General features: G+C 39.1%; 1 pseudogene; it reads left to right on the top strand.

Annotated features, from left to right (window-relative positions):
• The window catches only part of LOC140523071 (CCR4-NOT transcription complex subunit 10 pseudogene), a 92,907-nt pseudogene extending 68,085 nt beyond the window's left edge, over positions 1 to 24,822 (top strand).
• Positions 24,823 to 26,421: the final 1,599 nt, after the last annotated feature.

Raw genomic sequence — 26,421 nt, 5'->3', positions numbered from 1 at the left:
AGTGGATAGATTGCTAGGCCTGGAAACAGAAAAACTTATCTTCCTGAGTTGAAATCAGGTCTCAGACACTTACTAGCTGTGTGATCCTAGGCAAGTCACTTAATGGTGTTTGCCTCAATGTTCTCATCTGTAAAATGACCTGGAGAAGTTAATTGCAAACCACTCGGGTATCTTTGCCATGTAAACCTCAAATGAGTTTGTGAGTTGAACATGAATGAAATGCCTGAACATTATCATAATCAATGGTCTTTTTTTTTAATACTCATCTTTTTTTGATTTCTCCTTTTCACTTGACCACCATCTCTTTGTGGACACACTTTTCTTCCTTGGCATCTGGAACACTAGTCTCTCCTGTCTCTCCTCTTACCTAACAACTCCTCTTTGCTGGATCTTCATCCAAGTCTTGCCCACTAACTGTCCATATCCCACAAGGCTCTGTCCTATGCCGTCCTCTCTTCTCTCTTTACTATATCTCTTAGGTTCAGCAGTTTCATGAATATGTTGTAATATCTATGCAGATGATTCCCTAGTGTATATATTGAGTTCTAATCTTTCTTTGAATTCCTATATTTCATTGTCACCTGTCTTTTGGATATCTTTAATTGCATTTCCCACAAGTAACAGAAATCTCTTCTTTTTTTTTTCTCCAAGCCCTCCCTTTTCCCCAGTTTCCCTATTACTGTTGAAGGTACCACCGGCTTCTCAGTCATCCCTCACTTGCATTTCCCACACACACCCACTCTGTTGTCAAGTTTATCTTCATAATAACTCTAATCTGTCTCTTCTTCTCTCCACTCACACAACCATCACTCAAGTTTGGGTCCTTATTACCTATCACTTGGAATAATGCAATAGCCCTCTAATTATTCTCTGTATCCCAGGTGTCTCTCTGCTCCAGTCCATCCTCCATATCTCTGAAAAAATGATCTCCCTGACCACATCACACACCTATTCCATAAACTCTAGGGGTTCCCTCTTACTTACAAGGTAAAATATAAGAACCTGTTTGGCATTGAAAGTTATGAACAACCTGGCCTCTTCCTATCTTTCTAATCTTCTAACTCTTACTCCCTTCCAAAAAATCCTTAGTTCAACCATGCTGAACTACTTGCTTTTTTTCATAAGCAATACTATATGTCTTGATTTGGAATTGACTGTGCACTATGCTTAGAATGTTCTCCCTTTTCACTTTGTAACATTAAGCACCACAACATACACAGGGGGCCTGCTGTCACAGGTTCTTAGATCTTCATTCATAAAAGGAAAGGCAGCTTTTGAGGGGTTAACAATCACTTTAATTAAGCACAGGTATCATTCACCTAGTTTAGGGTAGTCAGAAACTTGAAATTCAAAGAAAATATAGAGAAATCAAAAAGTCAACAGACATGGCTTCCTCTGCCTGACCATACGTCAACAGACAGGTCCAACTGTCTGACCATAGTTACCAGAGAGAGAAGCACCAACATCTGGATTTTTCAAAAGAAGGGGTGCTCCTTAAAGCAGCTTCCCAGAGTCCTCTTTTGGCATGCAAACCTTCATGCAAAAACTAAGCCCTAAATAAAACTTCACACTCACAGTAATTATACACTTTTTAGAGCTAGAGGACATAACCTTCTGACTCAGTATCTCAATAGAAAAAAAAAAACAAAAGATATTTGGGACTCTCTTACAAAACTTCCCACAGTCAAGATTCCCACAAAGGGCAGATTCATCAATGGGTGGGAAAGATCTTCTTTAATCACATTATTCAATCAGAGGCACTTTTAGTAAAACAAAAACTTCAAAAGATCCTAATTTGATTGCCATCACACAACTCTACCTCCTTGCATCCCTGCCTTCCCTCAAGATTCAATTCAAATCTCATCTTCTCCAGGAAGTTTTCCCCACTTCTTCCCAACTTCCAAGGCCCATGTCTTTCTTCTAAAATTAAGTTTCATTTTTATGTGCACTACTATTTGACACCACCCCCCTTTTTAGAAGGTGAGTTCCTTGAAAAAAAGTAACTATAGGTTTGTTTTTTCATTTCTTTGTATCCCCAGTGCTTAGCACAATGGCTGTCACATATTAACTATATAGTAAATACTTGTTTCTTGACTGATTCACTTGGGCAAATCTCAAGCTCTCTGCGTCTCAGCTACCTCACCTGCAAAATGAAAAGGAGAATATTAGACTAGATGGCCTCTAAGACACCTTCCAACTTCCCATTTAGGAACCTAAATAGTGCCTTTAGGTCTACATGTACTTTAAGAACATATTGTCTCATTTCATTATCACAAGACTCCTGTGAGGTCAGTAATGTTGCTGTTGTTGTTTAGTCATTCAGTGGTATCCAACTCTTCATGAGGACATAAGCAGTTTTCTTGGCAAAGACAGTGCAACAGTTTGACATTTCCTTCTTCAATGAATTAAGGCAAACAGAAATCAAGTAACTTGCTCAAGGTCACATAGCTAGTGAGTGTCTGAAGCCTTATACAAAGTCAAGTCTTCCTGACTCCAAGCTTTGCATCCTATTCACAGAGCTACTTAGCTGCCTTAGATCAGTAGTTCAATTTTATTAACCTTATTTCTCAGATGAGGAAATTGAAGCCAATTATTACGAGACCTCCTTGAGGAGAGCCATTGTAGTTTTGTCTTCACTTTGTAGCCTCTTTGCTTACCACAGTACGTGGTAAATGCTAGTTGATTAAATGAATGCTAGTTGACATTGCATGGGGTTACAATGCTAGCAAGTATAGGCTTAAACCCAATATTTCCTTATTTCATTTATGTTCAGTACTCTTGTTACTGCACTACACTACCTTTCAAAGTCACTGCCTCGGAGAAGTTTATAATCTGGTCATGGAGGCAAGACTCACATGTATCAAGCAGCTAGGTAACATGTATGGTTCTTCCTTAAGCATTTTATATTCCAGCCCAGCTGACATGCTTGATGTTGTCTACATGTGATACTCTTTCAGCTTTTGTATACACAGTGTGCTACATCTAGAATATTCTAACTACTGACCTCTGTTTCTTGGAATCCTGAGCCTTTTCTGATTTATCTAGCACTTAATGTCTCCTCCCCCTCATCCCATAGAATAACTTTGCATTGATTTTGTATATGTATTTTTCTATTGGTTCGCCTGTGTATGTACACAGTGTTTTCCCCCAAAGAAAATGTAAGCAGTTTGGTTTTAAATGTTTCTGACTCATAGCAGACTCTTTAAAATATTTGGTGGAATGAATAAAAGTTATTCATATAGGTGCAAAAATAGCCAGGTAAAGAATCTTAGGCAGCTCAATTGATAGAGTGCTAGGCCTGGGACTCAGAAAGACTTGAGTACAAATCTACCCTCAGACACTTATGAGCTTTGTCTCATCAAGATACTACCATTTCCTTAACTATAAAATAGGAATTATAATAGTACCTACTTTTCAGAATTATAGTGATGATTAATCAAGATGATATTTGTGAAATGCTTAGCACAGTAACTGGTACATGTTGTTTAGTCATTTTCAGTGGTATCCAACTCTCCATGACCTCATTTAGAATTTCTTGGCAAAGATATTGAAGTGGTTTGCCATTTCCTTCTCCAGCTCATTTTACAAATGAGGAAACTGAGGAAAATAGAGTTAAGTGATTTGTTTATGGTCACATAGCTAGTGTGTGAGGTCATATTTGAACTCATATCTTCCTGATTCCAGGCTCAAACCTCTATCTACTGTGTTGCCCACCTGACATACAGCAGGCACCTAATAAGTACTTGTTTCATTCCTTCTTTAGAAGAAAATTCTTGGGCTCTACTTCTGCTCATTTCTAAAAGCAAAGAAGAAAATTGGTGATGAGAAGTCCTCAAACCTCATTTTGCCCATTTTACATGCAAAATGAAAATGATAGTCTTTAGTTATCTAATATAGATGTTTGTTAGAATGCATGTAAAAGAGCTTAAGATTCATGGATGAAAAGTCCAGTCTAATCAAATCTAAACTTTTATGAAGTTCAAATAGATTTCTTCTCTAGTCAGGAAAAAAAATCAAAAGGATAGCTTAGGCCAAAATGATCAAACATTTCAAAATATTTCCCATCTTATCTCCCCAAAATCATGTATTCACTTTGATTAATAAAATACAGGAAATTAGATCTTTGAGCAACACTTGACAGCAAAAGTACCACTCTGAGTTCTGAATGACAATGGGTTTGCTGTGGAGTTCTGGACTGCATCAGATATCTACTGAAGGCATTTGTTCTAATTAATGTCAGCAACTTGAATGTCAAAGGAATTAATAATGATTAGTCTCTGATTATAAAGAGGTGCCTATCATGTTTATTATGTTAACATTCAAAAACAACTTGCTTTATTAAAGCATTTGTTTCTGAATTGTCAACAGCCATCTGAAAATCAATGAGCTGCAGTTTTTCAGGATAAAGAATCTCACATAGGTCGCTGCCTTTCTCCTACAAGACTTGTTCCATAATTGTGCTACTTAGACAGATTATCAATTTTAAGAGGGAAAAAAACTGCAAACCATGTGTAATGTCTTGGCTTTGCTCATACCCATGTGTAGAGTTGATTCCTTCTAGCTTTAATAAAGTGAAGACTGAATTTGCCATTTTAAAAGTAGCCTGGTCTCCTTTCTGCTTTCCTATCTGGAATGAAAGCTCTATAACTTCACTCCTTTGTCCTAATAAAGTCTGACACTTAAATTCTTGATAAATCACATAAAGTTTGTGTAAATGGAGCCCTACATTAAATGAATAATATGTAATGGAAGGCTGTAACTCCCCTTTCTTGCTATCAAACTGTACTGACATACCAGTCTAAATTCACAATATAAAATTCCTTATAAAGTTATTGATTTTCTGTGTCTTTAAAATGATCATTAGTTTCAAGACTATCATTATCTTTAAGCACAAATAACTGGAAGAACAGGGTAAAAAGAAGATTTCCAAAGGATTGGTGTTAGTTTTCAGCCAGAAAATCTTTTGGAGAGTGTAAAATAATACTACTTGCGGATTATCAAGGTACTAAAGACAATGATTTGGGACATGGGGGAGATGATACTTCATTGATATATAGAAGGGAAGACAACAGTTCTTTTACGTGCAGTCAGCCCAATCGAGAAAGTTATTTTTTCCTTGTTCTTTTATATAACTGTAAGAGGATGCACAAATTTTATCAGTTTCTGCTTGAACTGAAAATACTTCAAGATTGTGTCAAGTTCTTAAGAGAAAAATAACAAAAATAAGACTTTCCTGCTTCAGCATAATGATTTATGATGTAATGTATGATTGACATAGAAGCAAATTATTTCCTTTTTTGTTATTAATTAATTTTTAGTTTTCAATATTCACTTCCACAAGATTTTGAGTTCCACATTTTTTCCCCATCTTTCCCCTCCTCCCACCTCAAGAGGGGATGCATTCTAATTACTCCTTCCCCCAGTCTGCCCTCCCTTCTATAAACAACCCCCTTCTTTTATACCCTTTCCTTATAAGTTCCTGAAGGGCAAGATAGATTTCTATACCCCATTGCTGTATATTTTATTCCCCAGTTTTATGTAAAAACAATTCTTAACATTTGTTTTAAAAATTTGAGTTCCAAATCCATTCCCTTCTTCCCTCCCCACCCACTCTCACTGAAAAGGCAAGCAATTCAATATAAGTTATACATGTGTACTTATGCAAAACGCTTCCATAATGGTCATGTTGTGAAAGACTAGCTATATTTCCCTCCATCCTATGCTGATCCACATTTATTCTATTTCCTCCTTTAACCCAATCCCTTACCAAAAGTGTTTGCTTCTGACTATACCCTCCCCCAGTCTGCCATCCCTTCTATATCCCCCTCTTCTCTTCTCCCCTTCCCCCCTACTTTTCTATATGGTAAGATAGATTTCCATACCCAATTGAGTGTGTATGTTATTCTTTCCTTAAGCCAAATTTGATGTGAATGAGATTCACTCATTCCCTATCAACTCCCCTTCTTCCATCCAATGTAAAGCTTTTTCTTGCCTCTTTTATGTGAAATAATTTACTCCATTCTACTTCTCCCTTTCTCTTTCTCCCAGTATATTCCTCTCCCACCAATTAATTTTATTTTTAGATATCATGCCTTCATATTCAACTCATCCTGTGCCCAATTGTGAGTATGTGTGTGTGTGTGTGTGTGTGTGTGTGTGTGTGTGTATTCCTTCCATCTACCTTATACATAGAAAGGTCTCTTGAGTCACAAATATCATCTTTCCATGTAGGAATCTAAACAGTTCAACTTTAATAAGTCTCTTATGATTCATCTTTCCTGTTTGTCTTTTCATGCTTCTCTTCAGTCTTGTTTTTGAAAGTCAATTTTTCTATTCAACTCTGGTCTTCTCATCAAGAATACTTGGAAGTACTCTATTTAATTGAATTTCCACTTTTTTTCCTTGATGGATTATACTCAGTTTTCCTGAGTAGGTGATTCCTGGTTTTAATACTAGCTCCTTTGACCTCTGGAGTGTTAAATTTCTGGCCCTGTGATTCTTTAACGTAAAAGCTGCTAAATTTTTTTGTTATCCTGATTGAGTTTCGATAAGGCTTGAATTATTTCATTCTGGCTGCTTACAATAAGTCTCCTTGGCCTGGGAACTCTTGAATTTAGCTACAATATTCCTAGGAGTTTTTCTTCTAGGATCTTATTCAGGAGATGACTGGCAGATTTTTTTCAATTTCTATCTTACCCTCTGGTCCTAGAATATCAGGACAGTTTTCCTTGACAGTTTCTTGAAAGATGATGTCTAGGCTCTTTTTTTGATCATGGCTTTCAGGTAGTCCAATAATTTTTTAAATTTGCTCTCCTGGATCTATTTTTCAGGTGAGTTGTTTTTTCTATGAGATATTCCACATTGTCCTCTATTTTTTTCATTCTTTTGGTTCTGTTTCATAATTTCTTGATTTCTCTTAATAAGAGTGATTAGCGGGGGGCGGGGCCAAGATGGTGGAGTAGAAAGATGCACATACACATAGCTCCAAACCCATAACCCATAGAATATCTGTAAATAGCAACTCACTGCAAATTCTGCAGGACCAGAGGCCACAGAACATTGGAGTGAAGGAGATTTCTGTTCCAGAGGGACCTGCAAACCTCTCGCGAAAGGTCCTTTGCACCACGGACTGGGAGCCAAGTACAGCCCTGCCGCAGCCACGGCACCAAGAGGAGCAGATCCAAGCAGGCTTCAGGGATGAAGTTTCCAGCAGCCACGCGGGTCCCTCCACCCACAGGTGATGGGGGTCAGTGAGAGGGTCTCTTTGGTGGGTCGAGAGGGGAGTGGGGTGTCCCCATAACTCAGGCCCCCTCGGGAAGCAGAAGCGGAGGTGGGAGCAGATGGGGGCTCCCCAAGCAGGCAGGAGCCTGGATCCATTGTGGAAGGTCTCTGAGTAAACCCCCTGAGGGAACTGAGCCTGTGTGGTGGCCCTTCCCCGACCTGAGCACCTAAACTTAATCTCACACTGAATAGCAGCCCTGCCCCCGCCAAAAGCCCTGAGGCTGGGAAGCAGCATTTGAGCCTCAGACCCCAAGCACTGGCTGGGAGGATCAGGAGGCAAAGTGGGTGTGAAGAGAATATTCAGAAGTCAAGTCACTGGCTGGGAAAATGCCCAGAAAAGGGAAAAGAAATAAGACTATAGAAGGTTACTTTCTTGGGGAACAGGAATTTCCTCCGTTCCTTTCTGATGAGGAAGAACAATGCTTACCATCAGGCAAAGACACAGAAGTCAAGGCTTCTATATCCCAGCCCACTCAATGGGCTCAGGGCATGGAAGAGCTCAAAAAGGATTTTGAAAATCAAGTTAGAGAGGTGAAGGAAAAACTGGGAAGAGAAATGAGAGACATGCAGTCAAAGCATGAACAACAGGTCAGCACCCTGCTAAAGGAGACCCAAAAATATGCTGAAGAAAATAACACCTTGAAAAATAGGCTAACTCAATTGGCAAAAGAGGTTCAAAAAGCCAATGAGGAGAAGAACGCTTTCAAAAGCAGAATTAGCCAAATGGAAAAGGAGGTTCAAAAGCTCACTGAAGAAAATAGTTCTTTCAAAATTAGAATGGAACAGATGGAGGCTAATGACTTTGTGAGAAACCAAGAAATCACAAAACAAAACCAAAAGAATGAAAAAATGGAAGATAATGTGAAATATCTCTTTGGAAAAACAACTGACCTGGAAAATAGATCCAGGAAAGACAATTGAAAAATTATGGGACTGCCTGAAAGCCATGATCAAAAAAAGAGCCTAGACATCATCTTTCATGAAATTATCAAGGAAAACTGCCCTGAGATTCTAGAACCAGAGGGCAAAATAAATATTCAAGGAATCCACAGAACACCACATGAAAGAGATCCAAAAAGAGAAACTCCTAGGAACATTGTGGCCAAATTCCAGAGTTCCCAAGTCAAGGAGAAAATATTGCAAGCAGCTAGAAAGAAACAATTCAAGTATTGTGGAAATACAATCAGGATAACACAAGATCTAGCAGCTTCTACATTAAGGGATCGAAGGGCATGGAATAGGATATTCCAGAAGTCAAAGGAACTAGGACTAAAACCAAGAATCACCTACCCAGCAAAACTGAGTATAATACTTCAGGGGAAAAATTGGTCTTTCACGAAATAGAGGATTTTCAAGCATTCTTGATGAAAAGACCAGAGCTGAAAAGAAAATTTGACTTTCAAACACAAGAATGAAGAGTACCATGAAAAGGCGAACAGCAAAGAGAAGTCATAAGGGACTTACTAAAGTTGAACTGTTTACATTCCTACATGGAAAGACAATATTTGTAACTCTTGAAACTTTCAGTATCTGGGTACTGGGTGGGATTACACACACACACACACATGCACACGCACATGCACACACACATAGAGACAGAGTGCACAGAGGGAACTGAAGAGGATGGGCTCATATCTTAAAAAAATGAAATCAAGCAGTGAGAGAGAAATATATTGGGAGGAGAAAGGGAGAAATGGAATGGGGCAAATTATCTCTCATAAAAGAGGCAAGCAAAAGACTTATTAGTGGAGGGATAAAGAGAGGAGGTGAGAGAAAAACATGAAGCTTACTCTCATCACATTCCACTAAAGGAAGGAATAAAATGCACAGTCATTTTGGTATGCAAACCTATCTTACAATACAGGAAAGTGGGGGATAAGGGGATAAGCAGGGTGGGGGGGATTATGGATGGGGGGATATGGGGAGGAGGGAGCAATTTGAGTTTGACACTCTTGGGGAGGGACAGGATCAAAAGAGAATAGAAGGAATGGGGGACAGGACAGGATGGAGGGAAATATAGTTAGTCTTATACAACACAACTATTATGGAAGTCATTTGCAAAACTACACAGATTTGGCCTATATTGAATTGCTTGCCTTCGAAAGGGAAGGGCTGGAGAGGGAGGGAGGTAAAGAAGTTGGAACTCAAAGTGTTAGGAACAACTGTCGAATAATGTTCTTGCCACTAGGAAATAAGAAATATAGGTAAAGGAGTACAGAAAGTTATCTGGCCCTACAGGACAAAAGAGAAGATGGAGACAAGGGCAGAGAGGGATGATAGGAGAGAGAGCAGATTGGTCATAGGGGCAATTAGAATGCTTGGTGTTTAGGGGGGGAGGGGACAAAAGGGGAGAAAATTTGGAACCCAAAATTTTGTTAAAATGAATGTTAAAAGTTAAATAAATTAATTAATTTTAAAAAAATAAGAGTGATTAGCTTCCATTCACACCATTCTAATTTTGAAGGAATTATTTTCTTCTGTGAATATTTAGACCTCCTTTTCCATTTGATTAATTTTTCTTTTTGAGGAATTCCTCTCCTCATTGCCTTTTTGGACCTCTTTTACCATTTGGCTTAGTCTAATTTTTAAGGTGTTGTTGTCTTCTTCTGGCTGTATGTTTTGATGTTCTTTATCATCAAAGTAAGATTATATAGTCTAAGTTTGTTTTTGTTTTTTTTTTACCCTATTTGCTCATTTTTTTCCTAGCCAATTACTTGACTTTTTATCTCTTTGTTAAAGTAGGAGAGTGTACTCTCCCAAGCTTCAGGGATTTTGTGAAGCTGTTCTCAGAGATACTTTTAGAAGCCCGTAAATTTTCAGCTCTTCCAAAGTGGTAGGCTTAAAGAACAAATGTTTACTCCTTTCCTGGCCTGTTACCACAAACATTCTTTTCTGCCTTGGAACTGTGAGGAAGATTCTCTCTCCACTGCCACCAAAAGCTCTGCCAAACCACTAGTCCTCCTCATCCTAGAACTGGCACCCAGGACTGTGACCCCAATCCAAGCAGGGTAATGTGAGAGAATCCTGCTTCTTTACCAGCAAAAGGAACCCTGCAATGCCCCCCTCCAACTAGTCACTTGATCCCCTAACAGTGGGTAGACTAAGAGCTATAGAAGCAGTGGCAGCTACCACCACCACTACCTCTGCCACCCTATACCTAGAGCCAGTCCTTGTTCCCCTCTCACCCAGATCTAACAGACTTTTTCTATTGACTTTCTAAGTTGTGTTTGGCATTTGTGTATTGAGAAGTCTGGAAAACACCACAGCTGCCAGTGATTCAGTCCCCTGAGGGTTACTCCCTCCCATTCTGTGCTGGTATGACCCATGCTGGTCAATGCTCTTGTCCTAGCCCCGTGCAATAGACCTTTTCTATCAATCTTCCAGGTTGTCTAGGGCTGGAGATTTTTTTCACTCTGTCATTTTGTGGGTTCTGCTGCTCTGGAATTTGCATAGAGTCAGTTTTACAGGTACTTGGATGGGTTTGAGGGAGATCTCAAGCAAGTCCCTGCTTTTACTCCACCATCTTGGCTCTACCCCTTGAAATAAATTATTTCTCATTTGAAATATATATCATTATCAATAACAACCCAGGGAGTTATAGGGATAATTTTACATGTGACTTTAAAAAAAAGGTGATATGCTGTCCTTTTATTTTTTCCATTCTTACTCTGTATTTTTAAAATCTGTAGTTCTAGAAATATTTGTTACCACGACTCCTGCATATCTCACCTATGAAATTTGTGATATCAGCTAACACTTTCAGAGAGAAATAGAGAAGACTTACTAATTCAAAATAAGAATAAGCTAGACTCAATTAATGTAAAGGTTGAATTTTTAAAAATTAAGCAAATGTGCCCTTTTAGACATCAACAAAGTTGAAAGTCACAGTCATTAAAAATAGATTAAAATATAAAGTGGAAACTTTTTTAGATTCAAAGGAAATAGTCCATACATAAAAAGGATCTGAGCTTGCATAGCTCATTTGTATATCAAGAAATCAGTGAGAAATGAACTTGCCTCACTCAGGTATAGACTATTCAGTACTACTGTGTGTAGTCAATCATTTTCATAAAAGCCAGCAGGACTCTTGGAAATGTAATTTGAATGATCACCATAAATAAAGGTAGAATTCAAAACTGAGGGAAGCCATCTTCAAATCAAAAATAATTACCAAGTTGGAGAAGCTACATCTCTCCCACATCTCACTTAGGGCTCACAAACTTTGGTGATGAGGCTTTGAGGGATTTAAAGAAGAGAAGCTTATATCAAACTTAGACTAAAAGTCATGGAGCTAACTGAAAGAGCACAATACCATACAGATGTACTTTTCATGCAGATAAAAAAGAGCCCTGAAACACCCCAGCAAAAGAGAAAACAATATCACCGGTCAACATAGTGACTGAAAATTGTAAAATCTAACTGCACATCAAACAGTAAGCCCAGGGAATCCAACAGATCCACTAAGAGGGATGTTTTGTCCTTAAAACAGCTCAGTGATCCATTGGTCCAGTGACCTGCCTGTTTTCAGTCAGAAGCAGAAGTTTCGTGGCATGGTTAGCTGCTTGACTCAGTCTAGCAGCAGAATGGAGCTCAACTAACCAATCCAACTTTTACTGGCAGTAGTTAAGACCACCATACATCTAAGCAACATGCTCAAACTTTTGGAGGGAAATTTGTTCAGCAGACAAGAAGGGGGAGGAACCAATTCAGTAGCCAAGAAACCCATAAGGAGAAACTCAGTTGAGATGCTATTCCAGAGGAAAAGTTATACTTTGCAAGAAACCAAGCTATTTGAGGAGTGGGATGATTTGACCAATGAAGTAAAGTCCAGTGAAACTCTATGATTATAGAGTTTTGAGCTGTCCTGGAGATGTGTTCTCTACACATTTACCTAACTAACACTGACTTTTAATTTCACATTGTCTCTGACATGTTCCCTCTTGCTTACAGTTTGAGATAGTTTATCCCATGTTTTAGGGAAAATGCTTTGTAACCACTACTCTTACTTTTCCATTAGATAAAATGCATTTGGTAAAATAATATTTTAGCAAAAATCTAGCTGATCTACTGTCTGATTATTAAAGGAAAGTACACAAATGAGGTGTAGTGGACTGCAGCATCAGGAGAATAGCCAATAGACACAAGGTCACCTCTAAACCCTGTGACTAGTAACAGTATGCCCTCTGGGGACCCAATTTGGTAGTGCTAATGCTAGTTGAGGGAGTGAGCCAAGAGGGAGCATTTGGAAAGGACTTCAAAGATTATCTAAACTGTCTTCTCCCTCCACTCACCCACCCCTGCCTCAGCCCCAACAAGTTTCTAAAAACAAAAAAAACCTAAAGTCAATAGAGGCTAAGTGATTTTTTTCAGGGTGACCAAGTCAGCAAGCAGCAGAGACCACATTACAGCCCAACAGATTAAATGTTATCCTTGCTACATCATGCTTCCTCCTAATAGTAATTCATTAAACTAACAAAATTCATCTATTTGTTCAGTAGTCGCTTCTTAGAAGTCCTTTCAGGATCTGTTAAAATACAGAAATGAATACTTTCAGATTTAAAAGTTAACAGATGCCTTCAAATCTCATGGAACATAAACTCTTTGAGGGCAGAAATTATATCTTTTTTTTTTTTTTGTACTGAAAGGGATATTATCCTTTATGCTCTTTATTTAAAGATAAGTTTTAGCTGAAGTGTGTTTTTTTTTTATTAAACTTTTAATTTTGGGTTACAAATTTTCTCCCCGTTTTTCCCCCTCCCCCCCCCAGACCCAAGTTTTCTAATTGCCCCTGTGACCTATCTGCTCTCTCCTCTATCATCCCTCCCTGCCCTTGTCTCTGTCTTCTCTTTTGTCCTGTAGGGCCGGATAGCTTTCTTCACCCCTTAACCTGTGTTTATTGTTACCCAGTGGTAAGAACATTACATTTGGTCCTAACACTTTGAGTTCCAACTTCTTTAGCTCCCTCCCTCTCCACCCCTTCCCCTTGGAAGACAGGCAGTTCAATATAGGCCATATCTGTTTAGTTTTGCAAATGATTTCCATACTAGTTGTGCTGTATAAGACTAACTATATTTCCCTCCATCCTGTCCTGTCCCCCATTACTTCTTTTTTCTTATGGTCCTTTCCCTCCCCATGAGTGTCGACCTCGTATTGCATTCTCCTCCCCATGCCCTCCCCTCTATCCTCCCCCCCTTCCTGCTTGTGCCCCTGTCCCCCACTCTCCTGTATTATGAGATAGGTTTTCCTATCAGAATGAGTGTGCATTATATTCTTTCCTTTAGTGGAATGTGATGAGAGTAGATCTCATGTTTTTCTCTTGCCTCCCCTCTTTATCCCACCACTAATAAGTCTTTTGCTTGCCTCTTTTATGAGAGATAATTTGCCCCATATAACTTCTCCCTTTCTCCTCCCAATATTTCTCTCTCACTGCTTGATTTCATTTTTTTTTTTAGTATATGATCCCATCCTCTTCAATTCACTCTGTGCACTCTGTCTCTATGTATGTGTATGTGTGTGCATGTGTGTGTGTGTGTACTCCCACCCAGTGCTCAGATACTGAAATGTTTCAAGAGTTATAAATATCGTCTTTCCATGTAGGAATGTAAACAGTTCAACTTTAGTAAGTCCCTTATGATTTCTCTCCGCTGTTCACCTTCCTATGGTTCTCTTCATTCTTGTGTTAGAAAGTCAAATTTTCTTTCCAGCTCTGGTCTTTTCATCAGGAAAATTTTCAAAGTCTTCTATTTTATTGAAAGACCATTTTTTCTCCTGAAGTATTACACTCACTTTTGCTGGGTGGGTGATTCTTGGCTTCAGTCCTAGTTCCTTTGACCTCCGGAATATCCTATTCCATTCCCTTCTATCCCTCAATGTAGAAGGTGCCAGATCCTGTACTATCCTGATTGTATTTCCACAATACTTGAATTGTTTCTTTCTAGCTGCTTGCAATATTTTCTCCTTGACTTGGGAACTCTGGAATTTGGCCACAATGCTCCTAGGAGTTTCTCTTTTTGGATCTCTTTCATGCGGTGTTCTGCGGATTCCTTGAACATTTATTTTGCCTTCTGGTTCTAGAATCTCAGGGCAGTTTTCCTTGATAATTTCGTGGAGGATGATGTCTAGGCTCTTCTTTTGATCATGGTTTTCAGGTAGACCCAGAATTTTTACATTGTCTCTCCTGATTCTATTTTCTAGGTCAGTTGCTTTTCCAATAAGATATTTCACATTATCTTCCATTTTTCGAATCTGCGTGGTATGAGCTGAGATATCTGTCTTTCTCAAAAAGTCCAAAGCTTCCATCTGTACCATTCCAGATTTGAGAGATCTATTTTCTTCAGTAAGCTTTTGAATCTCCTTTTCCATTTGGTTAATTCTGCTTTTGAAAGCATTCTTCTCCTCATTGGCTTTTTGAACCTCTTTTGCCAATTGAGTTAGGCTAGTTTTCAAGGTGTTAATTTCTTCAAGATTTTTTTGGTTCTCCTTTAGCAAGGAGCTGATCTGTTTTTCATGCTTCTCCCTTATCCCTCTCATTTCCCTTCCCAGTCTTTCCTCCACCTCTCTAACTTGATTTTCAAAATTCCTCTTGAGCTCTTCCATGGCCCGAGCCCATTGGGTGGGCTGGGGCACAAAGTCCTCGATTTCTGTGTCTTTGCCTGATGGCAAGCCTTGTTCCTCCCCATCAGAAAGGAAGGGAGGAAGTGATTTTTCTCCCATAAAGTACCCTTCAATAGTTTTATTTCTTTTCCCTTTTCTTGGCATTGTCTCCCCCTAGTGGCCTGACCTCTGAATGTTCTCCTCACATCCACCTTGCCTCCTGGTCCTCCCAGCCAGCGTTTGGGGACTGAGATTCAAATGCTGCTTCCCGCCTTAGGATTTTTGGCAGGGGCAGGGCTGTTATTCAGTGTTAAATTAGGCTCAGGTGCTGAGGTCATGGGCAGGGCCGCCTCTCTGGCTCAATTCCCTCAGGGGGTTTATACACAGACCTTCCACAATGGATCCAGGCTCCCGCTTGTTTGGGGAGCCCCCATCCGCAGCCGCCTCTCAGCCCCCACCTCCCGGGGGGGGCGGGGCCCGAGCTATGGGGGCACCACGCTCCCCTCTCAACCGGCCAAAGAGACTCTCTCACCCACCCCCGTCAGTCACCTGTTGTTGGGGGACCATGCAGCTGCTGAAGATCCCGCCTCCGGATCCTTCTCAGAACTTTGTCTCTCGGAGCCACAGCCGCCATCGCCGCCGCATGTCCGGGCTGGGCACCGTGTCTGCAGCGCAACGGACCTTTTGCTAGAGCTTTGCAGGTCCCTCTGTGGGTGGGGGGACCCGCGTGGCCGCTGGATCTCTTTCCCACGGTGTCGCTGCCGCGGCAGGGCTGCTCTCCTCTTCCCGCCCTGGCGCCCAGTCCCCGGCGCGAAGGTCCCCCCGTGAGAGGTTTGCAGGTCTCTCCGGAACAGAAATCTCCCTCGCTCCAATATTCCGTGGTCTCTGGGTGCAGAATTCGCCCTGGGTTAGTCCCCTCTGCCGTTCTGTGGTTTGTGAGTTCGGAGCTATGTGTATGTGCGTCTTTCTACTTCGCCATCTTGGCTCCGCCTATATCCTTTTTTTAATATTTGCATTCCTAAGATGCAGCATAGTGCCTGGAATTAAGTAGAGGCTTAGTAGTAAATACTGAATAGATTTGAATGTTAACACAGCACTTGAGATCATTAGGAAATGTCTTCCCATTTGTATATAAAGAATTAGTTTCTCAGGATTCATAGTCATGGGAATGTCTAGTTTCCAGGTGCTAGATAATAACTCCCACAATAGTCTCAAGGATCCTAGATAGCAGTTTTTAGAATCATATTGACAGATAGTCCTACTAAGACTGTGCCATGAGATATGGGAGTGACCTAATTGATATTAACTACACTTGCACAAAATGATGACATTACTAAAGTTAACCTGTGAGCTTAATGTTGGCAAAATGCCTTCTTTGTCTGGTTGCCCTATAAAAGCGAGCAGGCACTGGTCAGTGAGATGGGGAGAAAGACCACAAGGAATCTATGGGAGAAACCCATAGGGAACCCATAGGGGAATCTGTGTGTACCTCAATGGACCCCCATTGAAGCTTGAGGAGATTTAGGCATGTGCGCAAGTGTGCCTGTCTTGATTGATCCCATCAAGACATAGGAGTAGTGGCTCCCCCCTTCTCACTGGCCCCTGCAAGAAGGGTGATTAGAGAATTCTGTAGGAACTGGTTTTCCGGGCAACCATTTGAGAAGACTAGAATAAAGCTGATTATTTACCCTTCTGAAGCTCTCTGTCTGTCTGACCACAACAAGAGTAAACATATTAGAGGCTGCAGCCTAAAACCTCCAGTGCCTCCTGTGTGTTATCTGTGAAACACCAATTATTACTATTATTATGTTTATTATAGCTATTATTTTTTCATTATGGTTATTATATGATTGTTATTACATGCTTACATAATATTATTGTTAATATTGTTATTATTATCATTATTGTTATAATGGTTCTATTTCTTTTGGTACTTACTAGACCTGCATTGTCCTTGGTACTGAGAATATCCAGGGTACAAATTTCCACTTATAGTTCAGATCAATACCTGTGTTTCCACTTTAGAGAATTTTCTGAGAGTGTTGAAAGATTTTGACTTGTCCAGTGTAACCCAAGTAGTCATTGTTAGAGGCAGGATTTGACCCTAAATTTTCCTGATCCTGGGACTACTCCTCCATGCTTCCATTTATGTTTCCTTGTTTATATTAATATCCATTTATATTAATAATATCAATTTACAGTAACTGTGATTTTGAGAAGCAAAAATAAATGAACCTCTGTTTGGATAATCTGTTGATTTCCTATTTGATTATGAAGCTAGGTAAGATAATATTCAGAATGATTGTGACTGTCAGTAAAGAAAATTTTCAAAAGCTCTAGCATCTCCTACATTTGCATAGGGGGAAACTTGTTTCAGTTATTTTCTTGTAGCATTTTCCATCCGCAAGTAAGTGTTTGAGGGTTATCTCAACTCTGACAGTGAAGCCTTGAATGAATTTCTTAATCTCTCTGGACATGAATTTTCCTCATTTATAAAATGAGAGGTTTGGATGAGTTAACTGCTAAGGTCCCTCCCTGCCAGCTGGAGATCTATGTTTCTATGAACCTATGAATCTGACTCCAAAAACAAAGCCAAAAAAAAACTGCTAGTTGACAAATCCCTTGTTACAAAGCAGGTCCAATTTGTCTAATAAATATCTACCATGGTCGGATGACATCTCAAGGGAGAAACAATGAAATGAAAGAGTAGCAATGTTCATTAGATTCAAGTTTAATAGAATATAAAATATCAGGAGAGGAGTTCTATGAAGAATTTGCTTGATTGAGGGAACTGAACAAGGTGTTTCATTGATCTGTGGTGAGGGGTCATGAACACAAACGCTGCAGAATTTCACATACCTCTCAAGTTGCCCCAAAATGGAGCTACAAATATAACTACTAAAATAAACCTAGGCATATTTCGTTGAGAGTTTTTTTTTTTTTTATTTTCCCTCCCCATCAGATCTAAGAGAATTCTGCACACCACCTTATTGATTTCAGCAGGCCCTGTCTTCTCTCCTGGTTTTTTGACAAATGATGATGATGCACTCCCTATGACAGCCCTCAAGCTCAGATTTTCCTAAACAAAACAAGGCTTTCACTGAGCAAGTGGATTTCATAGAAAGAACATGTTCTGGTGGCAGATGTTGGTTTGTTTAAAAAAAATCAGAGTGTAATTTTTTCTCTATATGCAACATCCATTCCTTTCTTACTTCAATCACTTATTGGAAGAACTAAACACACTTAGTTACAGGTTTCTGACCTACTCAATCTTCACGGTTGCTGAGTATGCCTTCTGTGAGAAGGGGAAAATAGCAATATCTGATTCTTAGCCAAGAGAATCTCAAAGGGAGTTAAGTAAAAAGTATGCTCCAGACAAAAATCTTTCTAGTTCCAGAATCTGTTACTACATTAAACCCAGTGCCTCTGGTTAGAAATAACTCATGGACAAAAGTAGGAGTCCACTATAATGTAAGGTCCATAGGAATAAAGAGGGTTTCATTTTTGTGTTTGGATCTCTTTCTAGTTATGAACATATAACCTTGGGTATAGAAGGCACTTAATAAAGGTTGATTGAATTGAATTGTATCCCATAGAATTGAATTGAATCAAATTAAATTGAATCCAACTGAATTGAAATAAGTTGAAATGAATTGAATGTACTGAACAGAATTGAATGATTTGAACTGGATTTCAGACTTCTTCAGTTTGATGTCACTGCAAGTAGATTTTCTATTTCAACTCCAATTTGAATTGTAAAAACAACAGTAAAAATTGGACCAAAATACCTAGGAAGATATCCCATTGCTCTAGAAAAATCAGATCTTCAGGGCAAAGAAACCAAATATTATATTTTTATTAAAGGAAAAAATTCTAAAAAGTCCATTATGTAGAGATATGACTATAGCTATACATATGTTGCTAGTATATAATGAAAATTGTACTTATCAAGGACAATATGCTTTAATGGGGTAAGAATTAAAATCTAGTTCCTATAATCTCTTTACTTCAATATAATAAAGTAAACTTAAGGCTGACAGAAGTAATACACACCAAACTATACAGCAATATATTTAAGCATAGAATGAATGCAATTGAGCTGAAATGGGATCTAGAGAGAACATTGCAAACCAAGCAGACTCCTTTATACAATGTTCTTTCAGCAATGGACAAAATAAGATCTAAAATTTAGAGATATGAAACCACTTGCAGACATATAAGCTCCATGGAATGATTGGGTGTTTTTTGTTTGTTCGTTTTGTGGGTCACTGGTAAACCCACATTTATAAAATCTAATTTCCTTTAATAGTCATATTTCATGAAAATTCACATGGCTCATTTGGAATGGCACAAAGCCCTTGCCTGAGAAAGGTGAATCAGTAGGAAGCAGGGTATTCTCAGGGACCTGTCCAGAATAAAATTGGAGGAGGGAAAGTTAGTCTAGAGAGAGGTACTTTAGAGCCTTAATTCCAGCTATTGGCCCTCATATCATTAAAAAACGTTAGTCAATATATAGACAAGCAGCCTTATCCTTTAATACTGAGTGCTCACATCATTCATAAAGATTTCATTTTTGAATACCAACCAGGGGCTAGATTTTTAGATGGTCTAAGTCAAGTTCTTTTGAGTCAGATAACAAGATGGCAACCTTAACATTTGACTTTACATTCTATAGTGTGAAGAAGAGGTGAAAGAAAATAAGTGGTAATAGGATTGGCAAAGATGATAAAAGATGGGAATAATGAATGTTGAAGGGGCTGCAGAAAGATAGACTCTGCCGTTAGTGTAACTGTGAATTGGTCTAATCATTTGGGAAAGAAATTAGGGACTATGCTAAGAAAGTGGCTAAAATGTCTATACTCTTTGACCCAAATATTGCATTACTAGGCATATGACAGAAAGAAAAGCTCTATATACATTAAATATCCATAGCAGCACAGAGCTAGAAACAACATAAAAACAATAATAGCTAACATTTATATAGTATTTTAATGTTTACAAAGTCCTTAAAAATGTTATTCATTCTGTCTTTACAACAATTTTAAAAGATAGGTGCTATTGCTGTCTCCATATTAAGGATGAGGAAGCTGAGGCAGAGAATTTAAATTATTTACCCAGGATTACACAATTAATAAGAGACAAGATTTGAACACAACTCTTCCTGACAGGTACAACACTATAGCCACTGAGCCCCCTAGCTACCTTAAAGTAGATGTCCACCAATGGGGAAAGGTTAAACAAATGTGTGTTGCATAACTGTGATTGTATAATTATTAATTAGTGAACCACAAGAGACAGTGAATATGAAGAATTCAGACATTCACAGGATGACTTTTATGAATTTATATAGAATGAAGTATACTTAAATGGGAAAATTGTACTCATGATTACTACAGTAATAAGAAAAAGAAGGAAGGAAGGAAGGAAGGAAGGAAGGAAGGAAGGAAGGAAGGAAGGAAGGAAGGAAGGAAGGAAGGAAGGAAGGAAGGAAGGAAGGAAGGAAGAAGGGAATAAAAAAGAAAAGGAAAGAAATGAAATGCTATATAATTACAGTGACCAAACTTGATCTCCAAGAAGAAATAAGGAAATCTCTCTCCCTCCCCTCTTTTGATGAGGTAGAAGACTGTGGCTGTGGAAAATTGCATGTACTGTCAATCTTGGTGATACATTAGTCAGTTTTGCTGAACTCCTTTTTTTCCTCTCACTTATTCTTTGCTATAAGGGATGGTTCTTTGGGGGAAGGGAGACAAGAGGAAGATACATTTGAAAATGAAGGTGATATAAAGATATTAGTATAAACTTAAAACTAGAAAAAGAAATGTGTGAATTTTTTCATTTCAACAGAGACAGGTAGGTAGGGATGTCCTGGGATAAGTGATATTCACATTAACAAGGTTTGGACAATGCCTGTAGTGAAGACTGTGTCTTTCCCTCAGACCCTTGACAGAGGAGTATCCCTATAATACTTCTTTTAATCATCCTAATCTCCTGATTAATAATCTAACGTGGCTCTTTGCTACTCATCAAACCAATATAAAATTATTTACCTATGCATTCAAGGTTCCCCATGAGCTGACCCCATCCCACTTGTCCAAACATCATTACTTCCAAGATGAACAATTTACTCTGCTCAGGTCAACCTCTTTACTCTCTCCTATAAATAGCATAAGTATACATTTGCTCTTTCTAATTAACAATGCTGATAACAGCACTATATTTAAAGTCATGAGATCAGACGGCTGGCAAACACACTCCATGATCACTATCCCCACCTCCTGTCGTAGTCTCACGTGAGTCCAGTCCTCCCAGTTTGCCCTTTCTTACCACCTTGGTAACCTCACGAAAGTCATTCCCTTCCTCTAGGCCTCAGTTTTCTCCTCTGGAGAAGGAAGGGCCTAGAGTTCCCTTGCAGCTGCGACATTGGAGTGAAGAGACCTCTGTGACCCCTCTAGCAGACATTCTCAGGAGTGCTGGGGAGCCGGGCAGAATAGTGCATCACAGAGTCCAGGATTCAGATGCAGGTTCACTACTTGTATGGACTTGGACAGGTCTCTGAACCACAGTTTGCTCTTCTGTAAAATGAAGAGGGGTACTTTATGGTCCTTTACTAGAGTACTTTAAGTCACAGTGATTCACAGATGTTAGAGTTTGATCCAATCCCTTTCATCATCACCACAACTCCACTTCATTCCCCTCATTCTTCTGAAGGCTGCCTTACCTCAGTCAACCAACCAGCCTTTGTTAAGCTCCCACTGTGTGCCAGACACCACAGCCCTTGTCTCTTGCCTACTCAAAACTTTCTGCAGCCTGGTGGCACCCTCATCTTTTTTAGCCCTATCTCATTTACTGGTGATGCACCCCTGCTAAATGTGATAAAAAGGACCTCAGTCCTTTTTTCTCAAGAGTGAATGAATGAAGCACCTATTAAGTACTTAACTGTGTGCTGAACACTTTGGGTCCAAATAGAAAAGTAAGACAATTCCTGCTCTTGACACACTATTCCCCACACTTATAGTACTCTCCTTCCTGTCTTCATCTTTTGGAGATCTCTTTCACATTCTAACTCACATGTCATGTCTTCCATGAAACCTTTCCCAATCCACCACCCCTCAGACTAAAGACTGATTGTAAAGGCAAGTAAAATAGGAACTTTTGATGCTTTTGTTTTATTAAAAGTGCCTCTGATTGAATAATGTGATTGAGGAGGATCTTTCCCACTCATTGATGGGCCTGCCCATTGTGGGAAGCTTGATTAAGGGAGTTGTTTTGTTTTGTAGAAGGGTCCCAAGCACCTTTTGTTTATTTTTTCTATTGAGGCACTGGGTCAGAGGGTTATGCCCTCTGGCTCTAAAAAGTGTTCAGATACTCTGAGGGTGAGGTTTTACCTTGGGGCTTACTGACTGGAAGTGTTTCTTTGGTCTGAGAGACTCTAGGAAATTGCTAAGGAGCCACCAGCTAAAACCCAGAAACCGATGCTTCCCTCTCTGGTAGCTGTGTATATATGTAATGGTCAGATATTTTGGGAGAATGTTTGTTGACTTTTTATTTCTCTGTATTTTTTCTGAAATTTTGATTTTGATTTTCTCTGATACTGGTGCTTGATTAAAGTGATTGTTAACCCTTTGAAAGTTGCTTTCCTTTTATGAATACAGATCTAAGAACCTGTGATAGTTAGCCCCCCCTACCATGTATATTGGGGTGCTTACTATTAAACAGATCATGGGACTCCACTAAAGACCTCCTTCCAACATCTAACCTTTATTGACCCATTGTGTACAGCCCTTCTACCAGTTCCAAATCCACATTAAGGAACAGAGAAACATGAAGGAACAGTTTCTACTTCTAGAATCACTGATCAAGAGAAGGAATTATAAAGCAATAGTTTTCGAGCACTCATGTCTGGTAGTTATGATATGTGCCTCCAGCACCTTGATTGCCTGTGGGGCATCAACAAGGGTGACTATAAAATCATTCTGAATATGGTTGTCATTGAGTTTTATAAAAATGAGCAGACTATTGCTGATCATTTCAGAACAACACTGAATCAGTTGAAGAACCAGGTCCATTCAGCCATTGAAGAATTGGATGGCTAAGATGATGTCAAAAATAATGTATCTTCTCTATCACCTGCACTAGCATACTAAAGCAATATGAACTGGAGAAAACTCTACCAGTTCATAAAATCTTTTGAAGAAAAGTTTGCACAGGCTGCGCATTTATTGCTTGTGAATCTCTATATTCTACCTTACCAATGAGGAAGCATTGCATCTCCTTGTTGTTTTAGAAAAAAAATGATCTCACAGAGCAATAGCAACAAAAATCAGAAAAATAACAAGACAGGAAACACTACCAGCAAAAAGGGATTAAATCATAAGACTGAAAGTGGAACCTTAACAGAAGATACAAAGTCTAAGATTCATCAGTATAAAGTGAGAGCCTATATCCAAATGAAGTCTCTGAAAGCTTGCAAAAGGCATATCAAATATGTCATGAATACAGATGGAAATTGTGCTCCTTCTTTTCTTATTAAAAGTAATTTTGAATATTTAAGGAGCAATTATCGAAAAGCAATGAAATTATTAAATAGTGCAAACATTGCTAATCATCCAGGCTTCATGAAACAACAGGCAAATGCTTAAGATACACGTTCTAGAACAATCTGGACTGTATTCATTTTGCCATGGGCAAACACAATTTGGGAATTTCCTGTTTTAAGAAGGCTCTCCAAGAAAATGACAATGCCTGTGCCCAGTTCAGAGTAGGCCCAGGAAAGAAATTCTCAGGGAGGACCTTTGTTCCCTGCTGGTGAATGAGCACTATAAACTTCTTTATAACGGGCATTCAGCTGATGCACATTGGCCCAACCCAGCAGCCTTTGCATATTTGATTGAAGCTGCACAGGTCTATTATTCCAGTGCCCACCTTTGACTGAGACTGCCTGAGTGCTGCATTGTCATCAACAAGGTGACCTCAGAAAAGAGATTAGAGGTTTTCCAAGCAAAAGAGGGATTGTACAGTGCATCAAAAGATAGTCTTGGCATCCCAGACCACATAGAATGTCACATAAAATGACAGTCTTCTGCTCTTCCTATAGCCACTATGGAGTTTGTGGTCATTTGTCTCAAAAATGCCTTGCTGCTGTTGCTGGAAGACCAGCAGTAACCAAAACAGGAGAATAAGTCTAAGATGAGTAATCAGTTGGGCAGGAGTGCAAAAAATGCTGAAAGTCAGATCTGTAGCAGTAAAAGTAATAATGGAGAAAAATACATTCCCACTCCACCCACCACTGTACTCTCTCTCAGAAAACAAGAAGTAGAAAACTTAAGGTCCTCTATCCTTGCCCATAGTGATTATGTTGCTCTGGCCTTGGGTAACAATCTCATGGTTTTGAATCATGCAGACAAACTACTTCAACCACCTTAGTTGTCATGATCTTTTAAGTTTGGGGTCATTTATATGCAAGCAGAAGTCCCCACCTCTCTTGACAGATGGTCAGTCTGATGCCTTTACATTTGAACCTTGAAAATATCACTGATATGTCTTTGGGGAGCTCTTCAAATGAGCAGGACCAAGGATCTGATAAAGGGAGAAATGGAACAATGGAGTCTTCTGGCAAGCAAACAACACAGTGCTACTCAAGCTCTCTCACTTCCAAATGAAAGATCTGTTTAATCTCAGCACTGCATATCGTTTTCACAGTGAATATGACAAGGATGGAAGTGGCTCCACTAGGCGACTGCCATGATTTATCCTAAGGAAAGACCATCAGTGGTGATCCTGTTGACTGTCTACTTTAGATACAGAATGGTAATATGCAACTGGATTGACAGATCATCAAAAGAAACTAGCTGCTTTCTTCAGTAAAAGACACTGTCTGAAATTCAGAAGAAGCCAATGTTGCCATCCCCCATCCAAATGCCAGCTTTACCCCCAGGACAGAGAAAGTGACCCAAGATTTTAGGGTGTTTGTAATAACGAATAAAGGCTTGTGAAAAAAAAAAAACGACAGAAGATCACAGATTTAGAGATGATAAGAATTATGGAGGAAAGACGTCATTTAATTCAACACCTATATGTTGTAGATCAATTAATCAATTAACAAGAATTTATTAAGTTTCTATTATTTACCAGTTACTGTGGGGGATTTCAAGATACGTAAGTTACTGATCCCTACCCTCCAATGTCTTGCCTGACATAATGTTCCATTGCCTTATGTATTGAATTCAAATTCTTCTGCTTTCTATTTTGTATATCTTATCTCCCTGACTAAATGAGAAGCTCCTTGAGGGCAAGAACTATGTCTTCTCTTCCTTTCGTGTCTTTCCAGTACTTCATACAGTGTAGACTTGTGGTTGTAATATTTGTACTTATTCTCTGTGTGAATAGACACCTCTCTAAACCTCAATTTCTTTAGACAGACATGTGATAATAACATTTGTGCTTCCTAGTATTATTGTAAGGAAAGTATTTTTGTAACAAGAGAGCTCTCTATAAATAAACTAAGTACCCTCCAAAAGCTAATTGAATTGACTTGAAATGAATGGAATTGAATTGGAGTCACCAAGTAACTGTAGTTTTATACATTTGCCCAAATCAAATTCTCTACAACTCAGTCACCACCCAGTGGCCTAACTGGGAATTTGTGTTTATGACTGTAATGAAGAATACAAGATTCTAATTTCCTTGGTATTAAGACGGAGGAAAGATGAATCAGTTCTATGCTCACACCCAAATAAACTGAAAAGGACTGCCCCATTATTTTGAATCTGGCTCCCCTTGCTTAGTGATGCTTTTATACTCAAATGTATTTTCATATATGTCTATCCCCAGTTGCTTTCAACCTGTCCTGTTTGTGGGGTCCTCCTAGAAAATAAAGTGGCAGATGGTCCCTTTGTATAAGGATCATAGCTTGAGAGCTCTAAGGGAACTCAGAAGCTCCTTAGTTTAATAGCCTCAATTTTGCAGGTGAGGAAACTGAGACCCAAAGTAACACAACACTACTACAGATAGTAGTAAGTGTCATAGATGGTCATTGAACCCAGCACTTTGCCTCCAGAGTCTGTGCCCTTTCGGTTGTACCTAGGCACTTTTATACCAAAAGATTCATCTACTTTTTTTTTTAAACAAGTAAACTTCAAATAATAAATCTTCATCCTGTTCAATCCCACTCCAGTGCAAAGATTATTGATAATGTATAAAAACATCATCCATTTTGCTAAAGATGAAATGAGTAAAGCATCATATCCCTCTTTTTCCTCTAAGTTATCTTTTTGGAGGCAGGGTGGTAGAGTGGTTGAAGAGTGGGCCTTAAAGTTCTTGGGTTAAAGACTTGCCTTTGCCATATATTGACTATGTGACTCCAGACAAATCATTCACACTCTCAGTGCTCTAAAGTAACTCTCTTAGACTGTAAATTGGTAGGAGTTTCTTCATCTGAAAATTTCTCTATACCAATGAAATCAGAGGTCTAGGTTCTACCCTGCACCTATATTACTGGCATAAGACCAGCATGACCTAAGGTAAAAAGAGCTACCCAGCTACATGAAC

The sequence above is a fragment of the Notamacropus eugenii genome, chromosome 2 (genome assembly GCF_028372415.1).
Source record: "Notamacropus eugenii isolate mMacEug1 chromosome 2, mMacEug1.pri_v2, whole genome shotgun sequence".
NCBI lineage: Eukaryota > Metazoa > Chordata > Mammalia > Diprotodontia > Macropodidae > Notamacropus > Notamacropus eugenii.
This window is presented reverse-complemented; position numbering and strand designations above follow the sequence as displayed.